General features: G+C 44.6%; 1 protein-coding gene across 3 annotated transcripts in view; it reads left to right on the top strand.

The window, feature by feature from the left end:
* The window catches only part of LOC147133585 (rho guanine nucleotide exchange factor TIAM1-like), a 49,545-nt gene that overhangs the window by 1,311 nt on the left and 32,957 nt on the right, over positions 1–15,277 (top strand). For all 3 annotated transcript variants that reach the window (XM_086057023.1, XM_086057020.1, XM_086057021.1), the window contains exons 3-4: positions 1,244–1,345; positions 8,250–8,354. The gene's annotated coding sequence lies outside the window, so the exon portion shown is untranslated. The remainder of the gene's footprint in view (positions 1–1,243; positions 1,346–8,249; positions 8,355–15,277) is intronic.

The raw sequence follows: 15,277 nt of genomic DNA, 5'->3' as shown, positions 1-15,277 counted from the left end.
GAATTTATGTGAAAAAGTTGTAATGTTGCAAGAGGGCAAAAAAATATGTATGATGGTAATTAATGTTACGAGAATAAGTCAGCAGCTTGCTGCTCATCTTGCACAGTTGAGAAGTGGCTTTGCAGACTGACTGACAGATGGTAAAAGCTGTTATAAATAGACTTACATGCGGAGGTTATGAATAATGGAGTTTTAAGAGCAAGGCCTCAGGAGGCCTAAAAGTGTTTAATGGAATGTAAAGAAAGAGTACAGTATTCCATTATTTGCAAATGAGAAATCATCCGACTGACCTCCACCATATTAGAGAGAAAGAGGTAAAAGTCACGCTCTCGCCTGATATTCATCACCCGCTTCCACACGGAGGTGGTAATGGCAGTTACGTAAGTCTGGAAAAGGCTTGAGGAATGCGTGGCTCTCTGACATGCTTTTATTGTGAAAGTCTGGACGAGAACCGGAGCGGTGGCATTCTGAGAGGCTTCTCGACTGGCCTGGGAGCCAGCAGACTTACTCTGTTTACCTAAATTATGCCTTAAAAGTTGAAAAAAAATGTTGTTCAAATCATATCAGCAATTTGGCAGTACCTGCAAAACATCACTTTTGTGGCAAACGTCACAACAACAGTTGTAGTCGTTACACTGTGCAAAACTCATCTTGTATTTTTTGGGGCTTAAAGATCGGAACAACTCTGAAACCTAAATTATTGACATTTATGGCAACAATGTCAGTTAACACAACAAAGCAAGAAAGTTGTGTGCTACAAAACAATTCATTTGCTGAGTTTTTACTTTTTCCTTTAGGTTGGCCAGACCGAGGTACAACAGTTGAGTAAACTCTTATACAGCATAGCATAAAATATTGAGTTGAATTGCCCAATTTAAAATTTTAGTGAAGTTTGTTGCCCTGAAATTTTGAGTTCACCCAACTTTTTTTTTTTTTTTTTTTTTTATACAGCGGACTATAAGGGCGGAGATTACACTATCTTCCTTCCGCCCTGATAATTGACCCCAGAACTAAATTTGGAAGATACTCTCCAGACTGAAAATGTCAGGGGTGAGAGGTCATAAATGGTCCTCAGCAGACAGACTAATTACGAGGACACTGTGACCTGACCTCTGAACCCTGAGCTGAGTCTCATGTGAAAGTGGAGCTTCAAGACTTCTCCTAAATGGGACCGCCACTTATCTTATCACGTGACGCTCTGCCCTCCATTTCGCTCACGACCTGTTGTTGTTTCTCTCTCCAGGATGCTCGGCATGCCGATCGCCATGACAACGGGTGCAGGCGGTTACCTGGAGCGGCATTCCGGGGATGCTTTGGATGTCCGACTCCGGCGGGAATCGATCAAGTGAGGGAAATTTGTCAAGCATGCGTGACTTTTCACTGAATGCATGACAAAAATACTTGCAGCACAATTTCCATTGAAGCAAAAAAAAAAAAAGAGAAAAACAAAACAAACCATAAAAAAAAAAACAAATTACAATTTTGTTTTGTTTTTTGGGGAATGCTGGAATAGGTTAGTGGTATTTCCATTCATTCCCAGCAAGTTATTTCATACACACACTGTAGGTACTTCCGTAGCCAGCGTCTTTTGTTCCCATGAGTCAGGTGGCTGAGGCTTTTCCCTGCAGGGAGTTCCGTTATGTAAATGGATCCCCTCCAGCCCCCACTCGCTCGCATGTTTCCAAAGCAAATATTTAGTGCAGAAGGAAGTGGCGAGCATGAAAAATGAAGAGCGGAAGTCACTTTGTTTTGTTTGTGCATTATTTTTATCTCTTGGTGTGTTTTTTTTTTTTTTTTTTGTTCTTTCTCCTAATGCGGGGTGGGATTCTCTGTGCAGCCACTTTTTTTCCCATTGAGTCTGTCGCGTGTGTGCGTGACATGTATCGCTCCAGTGTAAAGTGTTCTGCTGCTTCCCAGTGCTCCTTTCTTGCCATTGTAGATACAGTGGATAGTACTGTAGATAGATGTGATAGTAGATACACATCATTTTGATGACAAATAAATCTACTGCATGGACTCCAGCGAAGTGAATCTGTACTGCCTCCGCCATGTAGACAGGAGCCGCTACGTTTGGCCGGGAAGCAAGTTGGCTGCGTTCACTCCCACAACGGCGCAGACACCCGTTTGTAATTGCACCCGTCTATGAAGATATTAAAAAAAAAAGAAATCTCCACCCATGCACACAGTTGTAAACCAAAGTTCTAATGCTATGGAAAAAGTCATAGTCATAGTGGTTCCGGACAGATGCCGTAATGCTATGAGAAAAAAAAATCGTAAAACAATAAGACAAAAAGTTGTACCTCTATGTTGAAAAAGTCATATTTCGGTAAGAAGTTTCTAACGCTTTGAGAATAAAGTCATAAAGCTACGACCAAAATGTCATAATGTTACGGCAAAAAAATGCTTTCAGAAAAAGTCGTGATCCTGTGAGAAAATCTGTATGAGAAAATAACTGAGGAAAAATGATATTGTTATTCTTTTATTTCTCATTTGCAAACGAATATTGTCTGACAATCAAAAGTGTGCACATGCGCGCGTGCACATGTCCGTGGGCGGTCAGCGCTAAGCCTCAATCCTTCGGGAGCGTCCGTCTCGGTCATCCGACATCTGCGGGGAGAACGCTGCCCCTTTTTCCCACCAAGCCATCTCGTCACCCGAGACTTTCCTCCGCCATCCCCCCCATCCCCCCCCCGCCATCTTCGCCGTCAACTCGCAGCGGAAATGGACGAGACACAAAGCTGCCCTCGCGTTCCACCGAGCTAGCGATGAGATGAGACACGAGTGGGCGACTAAGAAGGCCCACTTGTGACTCTTGTGCCGTTTGACTCGGAAACGGTTAGCTAATGTGGAGTACTGGCAGAAATAATCATATTTGTTCAAGATTTATGCCCGATCAAATTAGAATATACAACGCTTATCAAACATATTAGAGGAGCAACCCAAGCTCCTGCCTTCAATTAACAGCATTGGCAATCACATAATCACTGTGAATACTGTGTAGCAGTATGTCCAAGTTCTTTAACCCCAAATGACATTTTTAATGCTGAAATATAATTACTATTGTGAATAAGTTTGAATGTAGAGTTTTCCAAAAAAAAAAAGAAAAGGACATGCGTATCCTTGAATCATATGTTGCATTAGGTTGAAATAGTTGATTTACTTGCGTTCTTGACATGTTGTCTAATGGGGTCCAGTGGCATCATGAATTTTGTGGCCTTATTCATTTTGATTAATACTGGCCTTTTCCAAACTGTTCATTCGCCGTGCGCTCTGAAATGCAATTTGTGCATGCAGCTCTCTTGTCCGCCTCCATTTTGTAACAAGTGACAAGATAAATTCTGGTGTTTCCTAACAATGCCCTTTTGTAATGCACTTTTCATGATTCGATTTGTGACATGAATATACATATTTTTTTTACTTGCCGTCCCTTCTCCAGTAACGCACTTTTTGCATTCCCCCATCCTGTTTTCCGCTCGATCCAGACATATGATGACGTGATTCGTTCAGTGACGTTATTCGTTTGCCTGAAAGCTGTCACAGTTTGTGGTCGATGCAGGTAAACAAGCGACAAGTTTAATTTGATTACCGTATTAATTCTGATGTTGGATTCGACTTCACTCACGACGTGTTCCTTGAAGAACGGGCTTTGAAATGCTCTCGGCGCATGCAGGCGTCACACGCCGCCTCAGTTTGCGCTCGAGGCGGACATAGGTGCCATGATGATTAAGTCTGTTGTCTCATTTGCTGCTGCCGAAATGCAGCTTTTTCGCACGTCGTTAAGTGTATTCACGTTTGAAAATGGCACATTTCTTTTGTGCGCGACACCAGTTCAGATCCTTTGACTTTAATTAGCGCTTGCGAGTAGATGTTGGGATGCTGCCGGGCCATTGGGTTTATATGTGGAGCACCGATGTGTGTTAGTGAGGCAGCGTGTTTGTGACGAGGTCAGTGTGCGCGCGTGCGTTTCGCGCTCTCGCGGTGGAGTTTTATCTGTGTCACTCGTCTAGGCCCAGATACTGACCACACACATGCGCACTTTTGCCGACACTCCTTGTAAACGTCTTTAGAGAGCAAATTTGTCAGAAAGTGGAGCAATGAGGAGAGCCGCAAGTTAATTGAGGGCGAAAGCTAACATTCCCGCTCATCCCGCCTCTTCCATGTTCTTTCGCCGCTGGATCGTCCGAGCAGTGCGCCGAGTTGTCGTGTTGTTTTTCAGAGCTGGGTGAAGAAGAAAAAAAGAAAAAATCCTCATTCGTGTAGCTGGCGGTTGAGGTGGTTAACACCTCATTAGCGATCAATTATATCGTTGGTGTCGGACGGAAATCCTTGCATTTTTAAAATCACTACCTGTTAGGAAATCAAAAAATAAAAAAGCCAGTGTTCTGAGTTTTTATGACACTGCTCAGGCAGTTTAATTGCCCAGAAGTGTAGATTTTGATTTGTTCCAACACATTTTCAACATTTAAAGTTGGTTAATAATGCCTAAAATAACAATGTGGGTACAGAACAATTATATCGATTTTTTTCAGAAAATATCAAAATCGACCAGTGTTTGTACGGAACACGTGATTAAAATTAGTTCCTCAATTGTTCTCGTCTGGTTGCAGCATTCCTGGTTAGCGGAAGTCTTTTAATGAGCTAAGCGTCTCCTCGTGAATATTCATGAGTTACTGCGGGCTGCAGACGTGTGTGTGTGTGTGTGTGTGTGTGTGTGTGTGTGTTGTATGACCTTGTGCTAAGAAGCATGCGATGGTAGGTTAGCATAATGTTTGCAAAAAGAGCAGCTGGTACATCACATATGGTGCTTTTATTTTTTTATTTCAAGTCACAGCCTCTAATAAGACACCGCAGAAACTTTACCCCAGAACTCGGATTTTTGTTTGGACTGTCGGAACTGTTGTCTAAAATTACATCCCATGTAATTTATCAAGGCCAGTAGAAGTCCATTATTGGGAGGGGGTGGGGGTGCACAGTAACTTTCAAGGTGGGGTCTGTCGCCCTGAACCTTAATAGCTTTTTTGTTTATTTTTAAAGTTCCAGGAAGTACAAAGAGCTCAAAGATGTTTTGGCGGAAATGTGGCAACAATACAGTTAATACAGTTTTTTTTAATTTTTTTTTATATAAGTTGCATATTTTTCTTTTAATATTTAGTTGATGTTTTGACACCACCATAAAGAATAACATGAATTAAATTTGCCAACAGCTTTGTTTTTCCTAATTCCCTACTGCTGCTGCTTCTCACTCGCTAAGGAACATCGACTAACCCTAAGCGTCGCTCAGATTTACCCCAATAGAAGATTGAATACATCGGAACACTACATTGTTGTAAATCGACGACTTGTAATTTATGTGCCGTAATAGCAGGTGAAATATTAAGAGCCGTCAGGCTTGTGGAATAAGCCCCGTTGAGCTGCTAGCGCTAGTAAATGTTTCATCTTCTTTCATTGGCTCATTGGCCATCGCTCCCTGGGAGGTCATCTGGTGAAATGGCTCAGCGGCCTTGGCAGGCCTAACATAGTTCATCTTAATATAAAGCAACGTTTCCGTGACACGCTTTTAACTGCAAACAAAGAAAGGTTGTTGGTTTACAGCCTGACGCACTGTTTGAAAACGTCAAAGCGCTAGCCTGTCGTTACATCGGCCTATCCTCGCATCCGTCCAAATTCTCTCCGGGCCGCTTCTTCGCTCTTTGAAAGATGTTTCCCCCTGATTGTTGTCACGTAAACATTCCCAAAGATCCTCAACTCTTGAACCTCCAGTTCCAGGTATCGTACAGGACTTTCTTTCCTGCCACCCGGCGCAGCTTTGGGCGGCAACGTCGTCCGTCGCTAAGAACGAGCAATGCGGTGTCTGTATTATTGCCTCCACATTAGAATGCAAGGCGGTGTCCCTCCCTAATGGAAAATATAAGTTGGCCAGACAGGGATTAGCTGACATGACCCGGGGCAAAAGCGGAACTCGGCAAGCCGGCGTGTCATAGGAGAAGGCAAGCGCGCATGTGTGTTGTCTTGCTTGGCCCCGCAGTATATAAATGCACACATTATGCCGCACAGCCTACCCGCATTGGCGGCTGATTAGGATTTTATCTGGCAAAGATGAGGAAGAAAGTGGGTGACCGGATAGTCCACTGCCTTTATTGACGCCTCCCACTGCGCCTGTAACCCGGCACGATTGCTCATGTTCACGCACAACGTAGATATGTAGTTACTGTAATTGTAACGACACATTTCGGGATAAACAGAATGACGAGAAAGAAACCACAGTCCAAAGAAGTCCACTGCGCATAGTAGGAAGAAAAAAAAACAAACCGTGACTCCATGTATTCTTCATAATGGTGTGTTACTATACGATGAAATGTTATCGGTTTGAAGTTTTATTTTTGGAATGTACAAATGTCAATCAAAAACCAAAAAGTGGCGATGAACCCATCAAACAGATATGTTGCTAATTCTAATCCTGTCAGGTGCCAGAGGTCCGTTTGCTCTGATTCTTTTTGCTAGTTTTATGGCCATTTGTAGGCAACTGAGGAATGGGCTTTTTTCTATTTTCCGTAGGGGGAAATTCCACGATAGTTTCAGCAAAGTTCCAAGATAACAGGTTAGCGCGAATGCATGGCAAATGATTGGCACCTTGTCAATCATGTCTTCTGCCTCCGGTCGTTTATCCTCAGGCGCCGTAGTTTGTTAATCCAGCCAAGCGGCGCCGTTTTTTTTTTTTTTTTTTTCACAGATCACTTTTATTTAAGATCATTTTTATTTCAACTTGAACTAATCTAAAAGTTAGAGAAGTGGCAGTCATCCAGCATTACGCAATGAAACGACAACCCGCTGGGAAGCAAGTGGCACTGGCGGCCGATGGTCTCAGGTGCGGCGCAATAGGCTGAAAATCACAAACAATGCGATGAGAACAACGTCGTCACGTCTGCCCGGCGTCCGCTCTTACATAACGATACTCCACCTGTGCCCTTAGGGCCGCAGCTTGTCACGGCACGCCATCGCGACCTTTAATCCAGTAAATGGCTTCCACGCCGCTCCTCGCGTAATTCCATTACAAGCCAATAACGCTGTGTTTGGATAGTGCTGTGAGAAGCGCTCATCTAAGCCCCGCTTCATCCCGCTCGATCGCCCACTTCCTGTTACAGCCGGCCCCCCCGCGGAGGGTCGTGTTAGGGGAAAGCACAAGCGTACGTGTTGGATGAAACGCTGGCTGTGTTTGAGCAAAAGTGTCGAAAGCAACTGTGCTCCCCTGCACTTCGAGGCCGCCACGTTTTCTCCGTCGAAACGTTCCATGCAGACGTTTGGTGTCCTGAGTGCGGCTGGCAAAGCGAATGAAGATCGGCAGCTTGCTACGTAATATCTGTTTGTCTCAGGTGCTTTTTCTTCTCTCGCAGTGACCGCCTCACTTTTTTACCCGCTTAGCCGTCATCGAGTCGGGTTTAGACCGCCAATAAAATAATAAATAATCTGTCTTGTATACAAGACATGATTGGTTGATGAACCCCAAAACGAGCCTAAAATGGTTGCTCTGAAGCCAAATGGCGGACTTTTTGCGGGTCCACTCATGATCGACATGCCTACCAAATTTCTTCTTGCTAAATCAAAACAGATTTTTTTTTTCATGTTGCATAGTCATTAACCCTTTCTTGCGTAGTGGTCACTACAGTGGACAGCTATTTAAAAGTTGCTTTCGCCAATTTTAATTAATCTAAATTTAAAAAAAATATTTTCAACCCTTTCATGCAATAATTATGATTTAATGTTATTATTTAAAATATATTTTTTAGTTTCATTAATATAGGCGAAAGCAACTTTTAAATGGCTGTCCACTGTAGTGACCACTTTGCATGAAAGGGTTAAAGATGAATATTTTTTTCCTTGCTGTAGGATTTTAGAAAGTACAACTCACAACTCAAGGCACCGCTGTACTGTTTGTGAGATTTTTGTTTGGTGGTGAGCCATGAAAATATTCCAATGTAAAAAGTGTGCCTTGGCTCAAAAGAGGTTGGGTAAAAACTGCCGTACACAACTTTTTGTAAAATGAAGCAAAAAAAAAAAAAAAAAAGTGTGTGTTTGTGTTCCCTCTTGAGGCCAATGAGCTGCAATTAAAGGGAGGACAGACACACACGCATGTTGGCAGTCCACTGCGAATTGAGGGAGGAGTGTGCGAGTGTGTGTGGGTAGGCGGGCTCTCGTACACACGCGCGCACACACGCACACACACACACCCCTCTCTCTTTCTCTCCACACAGAGCTTTCAGTCTGGTCTGGGCGTGCAAGGAGGCAGCATGTGTGCGCTTTGATGTGTGCGGGACTAACGCCTGGATTCTCCCGTCTTGAGGAACCGCTGCACCGAGGTACAGCTGCATGCTTTTTCATTTTATTCCCAACATCTTTTTGGGAGGGATTTTGACCCATGTGTGTGTGTGTGTGTGTGTGTTGGGCAGCGGGTGGGGGGCTGGCGGCATGAGCCCACGTGTGTGTATGTGCGTGGGGGGGGGAATAATCCTGACGTGAAGGCACGAGTGCCACTACTCATTTATTTACATGCATGCTCAGTGGGCCAAGCGTTTATCAATCATTCATGTTCAAAAGTGGCGCACACACACACACACACACACATGCTGAGTACGATAACAACTAACCGCCAGCATGACTGACTGACATCCCTCCTGATGCACTTTGCATGTTCTAGCGCCAGTACAAAGCTCAGTTATGCTCAAATTGGTGAATTAAATGGATTAAAATTCATTTGGCATGAGGAGAAAGACAAGTTGAAGATTTCAGACACATTTTCACCTCTTGTGCCCCCGCTCCTGTCTCTCTCTGCAAAAAGTCCCAAACATGTGTCAGTTAAATCCTAGTACTTGACACGTTTTACAGTGTATTACTACAGTCGTGCCAGTCGAAAGCTCAATTATGCTCAGGATGGAGAGTTAAGATGTGTTTTGGCACAAACAAAAGGAAGCAGACTATTTCTAAACATAGAAATGAACTGAAAATGTGTTGATAAATCCTAGTGCATCATTTATTTATTTTTTTGGCTAACTTGCAAGTGCTGTTTTGTAGCAGTGACTCAACTCACTTAACAACAAGCATCAGTTTGGCGCGTACATTTAGTGAGCCATTCCAAAAACAGACTTCAAGTAGTTTATTACCACTCCCAGTTGACGTTTACTGTCAATCAAAACATAAAACAATTACACGTTATGTATTTAAAACGAGTGCATATCATCCGCTAGCTTAATGCTAGCGCATAATGTGAAACGCCATAGATAGCTAATGACTAGCATGTTTGGTATAACCCTGTCAGCAATGGATCTTTAAACATTAATCGTGAAACAACACATGTAGACGGATACAACAATACTCACAGGCATATATGCTTTATCCTCTGCAAAGAGCGACTAATGATAGTGTGACTTACTGAGGAATGAGGAGTCCAGAAGGAGCAGCACAATGTCCACTGAATTGGAGCAACAAGTATGGCAAAAACTGCTGAGTTCTTTGCGGTCTATGTTATTATGTCATTAATGTCTGTTTTTAATTAAATACGGAATCATCAATATCATCGTCTCACATCTCGGTGCACTACTGGATAAGGTTTTCGATACCGTTTTTTTTCTTTCAGCATTCCATGCAAAAAGTCCCCAAAACTCACTCTTCAACAATTGTTATGTCAATAAATCCTAGTATTTGATTTGACACATTTGACAGTATATTATGTATAAAACATCTAATAGAGTAAATATGTGCTGTTTATTTTTCCCCACACACTATGTAGTGTGTTCGTATAGTAAATGTGTCACTTCCTGGTCGCTTTGCGACGGTGTGTTTCAAAAGAGGTGACCCATGAAAGGATTTCTAGTGGCGGATAAAACTGCTATGTCTGTGTGTGTGTGTGCGCGCGCGCGCGTGTGTCTAAAAGTGTGCAGCAATGTGTGTACTTTGTTTTTAGACTTAGCCGAGGCCCGGGGCTGCAGAACGGAGGCAAAGAAGCCATTATCTCGTACACTCTGATTATCCCTGTCAATGTGTACGAGCGTGTGTGTGTGTGTGGGTGGGTGGGTGGGTGGGTGTGTGCGCAGTCACACAACCATGCGCTCTGTGTGCGTACAGTAAAGCTAATATAGTGCGTGTGTGTGGAAAGGGGGGGGATGGGCCTCGCGGAGGCAAGCCCTGTGGCGTGTGTGTAAATGTGTGTGTTGTGAGTGACCCACTTTGATACTCTGCCCCTGCTGCCAAGTCACCTATATTGTGTATGACTACAGTAGACGAGCTTGTTTAAGCCGACACGGAGGACGGAGCCTTGGGGTACTTTTGCCTCTTTGCAGATCAATAACCCATCAATGATCCGTCGGTTTGTTTTATGTTACAATAGGCACTTGCTGGTACGGCGGAGACGCTCGTTAAACACGTTTGCTACTAACACAAATCACGCAAGTCAGCAGTCCTTGAACGCATCGTGCGTGCGGTGAAGTGATGCCTCCAAATGAAAACAGCACTAATGAAAGGTGTACGGTATTACAAAGTATAAATAGTCTTTATTGCAAATGTGTCATATTGACAGAGGACAATGAGCTCGTCTTTCCGGCCTTTCGTGTTCTTGCCTCTTTTTTTTTTTTTTTTTTTTTATGCTGCTAATCAAATACAAGGCTTACGTATAAAGGAACCCCCCCCAACCACCGTGCGCACATCTACACACATGCAATCAGGCAGCGTTTGTGTGTGCGTCCTCGAGATAGCATGCTTAGCAGAACTGACAGTCGGTGGCAGTGATGCGCTGGAATGTTTCTACTGTATGTTCATTATTATGTTCATTATTGTAGACGGGCAGACATAGCTAGACAGGTATACATGTAGCTGTGTTTTAATACTTTGAGTGTAGATACATAGATACTGTTAAAACTGTTATGATAGATAGATAAATAGAGGCGGGAACAACTCCACCTGCTCTTAACACGTTCCTCCAAGTTGTGTCTGGGAGAAGTACAGTATTGCGCAACACTCGCCTGATGGAAGTTGACATGAACGCTCGCGCGTGTGCCCGTCGGTTGGCGATGCGACCGGTCCGGTTGCGCAGGTTGTCATCCCGCTTGCGCGCCGCATGACTTGACATGAGGAGTGATGGAACTGGGAGGGGCGGAGGGGTGCCTTCCCTCGTTCATTTCCTCCCTTTTGTCTGCTCCTGATGACTGTGGAGTTTTCCCTTCTCTGTGCCTTCCTTCCTTCCTTCCTCCATTTTTTTTTTCCATCACTCTGTCAGCGTGACAGCCCTGCCGTGTCCACTCTCATTATTTTTAACAGTGTCGCCTTACAGCGCACACGTGTGTCCTTATGCTAGCTGATGCTCTTGTTTGTCAACAGTGTGTGTGTGTGTTCTACTTTCATCTTTTGAAGCCTAATTTTCATAACTGTGACGCTGATTATGATTATTGCATGTAAAGATCCCACAAACTTGTGTATTTTGCGGAACATGTCAACTAAGTGGGGGAGGAAATTTCTGCAAATTTCTCGGTTTCAGAGGTAGTATCTGCCGGGCCCACGGTGAAGTTTCACACTCACTCCTCCCATCTTTGCTATTTCACCGTCGTCACTGTTCTGTGTGAAAAGTATCGACGTGGAAAGAGAAAGTTGCCCCGTTAATTTCCCATTTTGCTAGCTACTCTCGGACGGTGAAACGATGGCTGTGTGAAAGCTGGGAGCTTGTTAGAATGTGTTGGATTCTAATGCCCCCACAAGTGGTCAAGGATAACTAATTAATTAATGAATTATCACATTCATTAAAACGCTCAACATGCCGACAAGCTAACGGTTAGCCAGTTAACAGCCAGTCGCTAACTTGCACTCACAACAGCCAACTCTACACTCTCGTTTGCTGACTCCCACGTCACTCACCAGACTAAGCCCCCACCCTTTTAAAGCCTCACACACTCAAAGTCACAGATATTATCGAGTGGAAAATGAGGCCGGCGACCCCAAGAGGACAACAATATTACCTGCGCCACACATGTACATTTTGGAAGGTGAACGACACAGCTATTTTCCAGGTTTGGATGTAGCATCAGAGGCATAAACGATGCACACGGGCAACTGCGTGGAAGAGCTAGCGGGAAACTGGGAGCAGGACTTCTGTGTAAAAACAGGCAAATAGATGCCCCGATCGAGTGTCATCGATGCAGCAATTTTGCTGAAACTGTATGTGTGAAAGGGACTTTGGTCTCCTCTTAGCACTCCCGCCTGTTGACCTGGAAGTGATGCGAGGCGCTGCTCTCCAAAGGCTCTGATGAAGGCTCACTGTGCCGTGTTGGCTTTCCATTCTTGATTGTGTTGCTTCATACTGCCATGTAGTTTGCCTTTTAGGCACGAGAGTGTTAAGCTTATTTTCATGTTTGTGTCTATCGGGTCACGTTGCCTTTGTCCCCGCCACCCTAAGGCCCCGCACTCAGTGTCTGCGTCACATTGAGCACATGCGGGACACTAATGCACCGAGAGGCCAGGCTCCATTCAGCGAAGACGACAGCCCGACAATAAGCAAGAGTGTGTGAACGCGTGTGTGTGTGTGTGTGTGTGCTCTCGACCTGGAAATGGACCCACTGACCTGGATCCAACATCATCCACTTTTGTTTTAGTCCCAAGACGTCTTGAAAAAGCTGGCCCGCATGCTAATGGCGGAGCCGTTTGGTGAAGCGTCGAACCGAGACTTACAGTTGCTGAGTTGAGTTTCACAACAGAACCATAAAAGTGTGGTTGAAAAACCTTTGGTTAGAAACTTTGCCCCCTGTAGACTCAGAAGATTTGTAAGCAAAACCACACTCATTTGGTTTGTCGAAGACTGCATTATCTCTGTTCCTGGGAAAAAAAAAAGTTACACTAGGTCAATTGCAGGAAAATATGTACATTGCCTTCGTTGAGAGCCCGAGCTGTGAATGTCATAAAGCGGCTGGAATTGTCAGGAGGAGAGTTTGTCGAGAAGACCCGATGGACGAATTAAGAATCACTAGGTGCTATTTGCTTAGCCACAAAAGAAAAGTGAGAGAATGAGCCACTGCGTATTGTGACAAAGGCCCGTCGCTAGCTAGTACAAGTGCATAGCGACTGTGAGTGAAAGTCGTGGGATCATGTTCAAATGACATCTGGAAGGCAGAAACCCAACACAGGCTTTATTATAAACAACTGTTGTGCAGCACACAACTTGGTAGAACAAGTGTCAATGATCTTGGGCGTTGGTGCGTGCCATTTGGCTGCACCTGACCACCACGCCCTGAGAATGCCTGTGAACGTGCAAACGAAACAAAAGCGGCAGATGTGTGCTGAAGAGGAAGAAGGGTGGCAGGCATGTGGGTGTCCTCATGTTCCCCTTCCTTGAAAACTTGGCAACGCTGGCATCAGTGGGTGAAGAACACCTCATTGAGTTTGCAACCGCGGCGTCGATTTGCGTTCAGGTCTTTCCAGTCGGATGGCGTTTGTCTGCGACATTCTCACCGAGAGTTCCTCGCCGCCGCGGTGCATTGTCCTCTGTCTCGGCTTCAATTTGTTTGCGAGAGCTGTGTTGACTCAGGTGCAGGGACGTACGAAGATAACCCCTCCCACCCCCTTGCTTCCCCCTCATCCTCTAGATGTCTCTTTTACTGCCAAATGCCACCTGCTTTGTTGTAGATAGCAGAGGTCTTAATCCCCTTTCTCGCGGAATTTACGCAAACTTGGTGTATCTGAGATTTATTAGCCTGTGTCTCCCACTCAGAGGAGTACATTTCATATTGGTGGGTGGTAAATGGAGCTGGTGACAAAGCGTCTAAATTCTGGAGAGTTTAGCTCGGTGAGGAGACTTTTTGAAGCTGATCTATGTGGAACGTCTCCGTAAACTAGGATTAGGAGGAGAGTCATTTTAACAAGATCAATTTAGCAGTTCACAACTTCACACCCCGGTCCGGCTTTCCCTTTTTCCATTTCACACAGCCGCCGTTCTCGCTTCAACCCTCCGTTCTGTGTCAGTACGTTTAACAGAGAAGAGCGGCAGAGGGAAAGAGGCTTCCCTTACGTATCCGATATTACCTCGGAAGCTGGACGTTGTATAGGTCAACTTCAACATCATGGTCCTTGTCAGTGCCTTTCACACAGAACAGAAACAAAGAGGAGAGAGAAATGTAACTTTGACAAGCTAGATTGCGACCTTCTCGTGTTCCATCTAGGTACCAACGTGGTCTTTTTTCTGGAAGTGACCGTTCTCTGTCCACCAATCAATGCACTGCATCGTGTTTTGGTACCTTTAAAAAACTGGGGTTCGTACCTATTGCGCATGTGACGTTAGACGGCACATTCGATAGGAGAAACGGTGGCGGAGTGATTTCAGAGTGAGAAGAGCAAGATATTTTACTGTTGTGGAGGTTTATAGTAAAAAAAAAAAAGCATGGAGAAACCCTGAAGCACAATTCAAAACTGTCCTCAAGTAGCGGTAGCTCAGGGAGGAGCCGAAACTCGCCGACATCCTGCCGCGCTATTATAGTCAGATGAACCCGTTCCCTTTTTTTGGGTTCTGCTTGTTGTCAGGGCTTTTTGTTAAGTTGACACATCCATATTGTCAATCTACACTTTACATCCAGAAAAAAGGGGAAAAGGCATCGGGCCACGCCACTCCCTGTTCAGTCGCTTGGCAACCGGCAACAAATATGGCAAGCTTGCACCCGATCCCAAAAGTCGTTGTTTTTGATGTGGTGAAGGTTTGAGGTACCTCTATCAACAGCATTGCTATTAGCCGTTGGTCATTGCGTCACGCCAGAGTGGAGTTCAACTTTCCCAGCCTGTGTCATCCAACAGTAGTTTGGTGTGATGCACAGTTGTGAAATCCACTAGCGTCTTACACACCAAATGGATGCTCACTATCGTTGTTATATTTGTTGACGTCAGCTTCCTTTCAGCCCCTCTCGCTTCCTCCTTCCCTGTCTTTGCTCACCGTGCCAGAGCGTGGCATGCTCTCTCCAGCTGGAATTTTTTTTTTTTCTTTTTTGCCCAGCCTCAGCAGTTTTTGCCTCATTCACTGAGCGCTAACAGTGTTGCCTTGTTGTATCGAGTTAGCTCACATTTCACCAAATTGCTCCTCTCCCATCGGATTAAGTTCTCAGCATGTACAAATCCCACTTAATATTGTCAGTTGTCTTGCTCGCGACCAGCAGAATCAGAGTCAATTACTTTCAAACGGGGACATATTAGCTAAAAGCTAAGCGTTGTTGGATGCACAGATAAGCAGCACATAAACACACGATATAAAATTGTTGCTTTG

Source organism: Filicampus tigris, chromosome 17 (assembly GCF_054856515.1).
Source record: "Filicampus tigris isolate MCC_2025a chromosome 17, RoL_Ftig_1.0, whole genome shotgun sequence".
Classification (NCBI taxonomy): domain Eukaryota; kingdom Metazoa; phylum Chordata; class Actinopteri; order Syngnathiformes; family Syngnathidae; genus Filicampus; species Filicampus tigris.
This window is presented reverse-complemented; position numbering and strand designations above follow the sequence as displayed.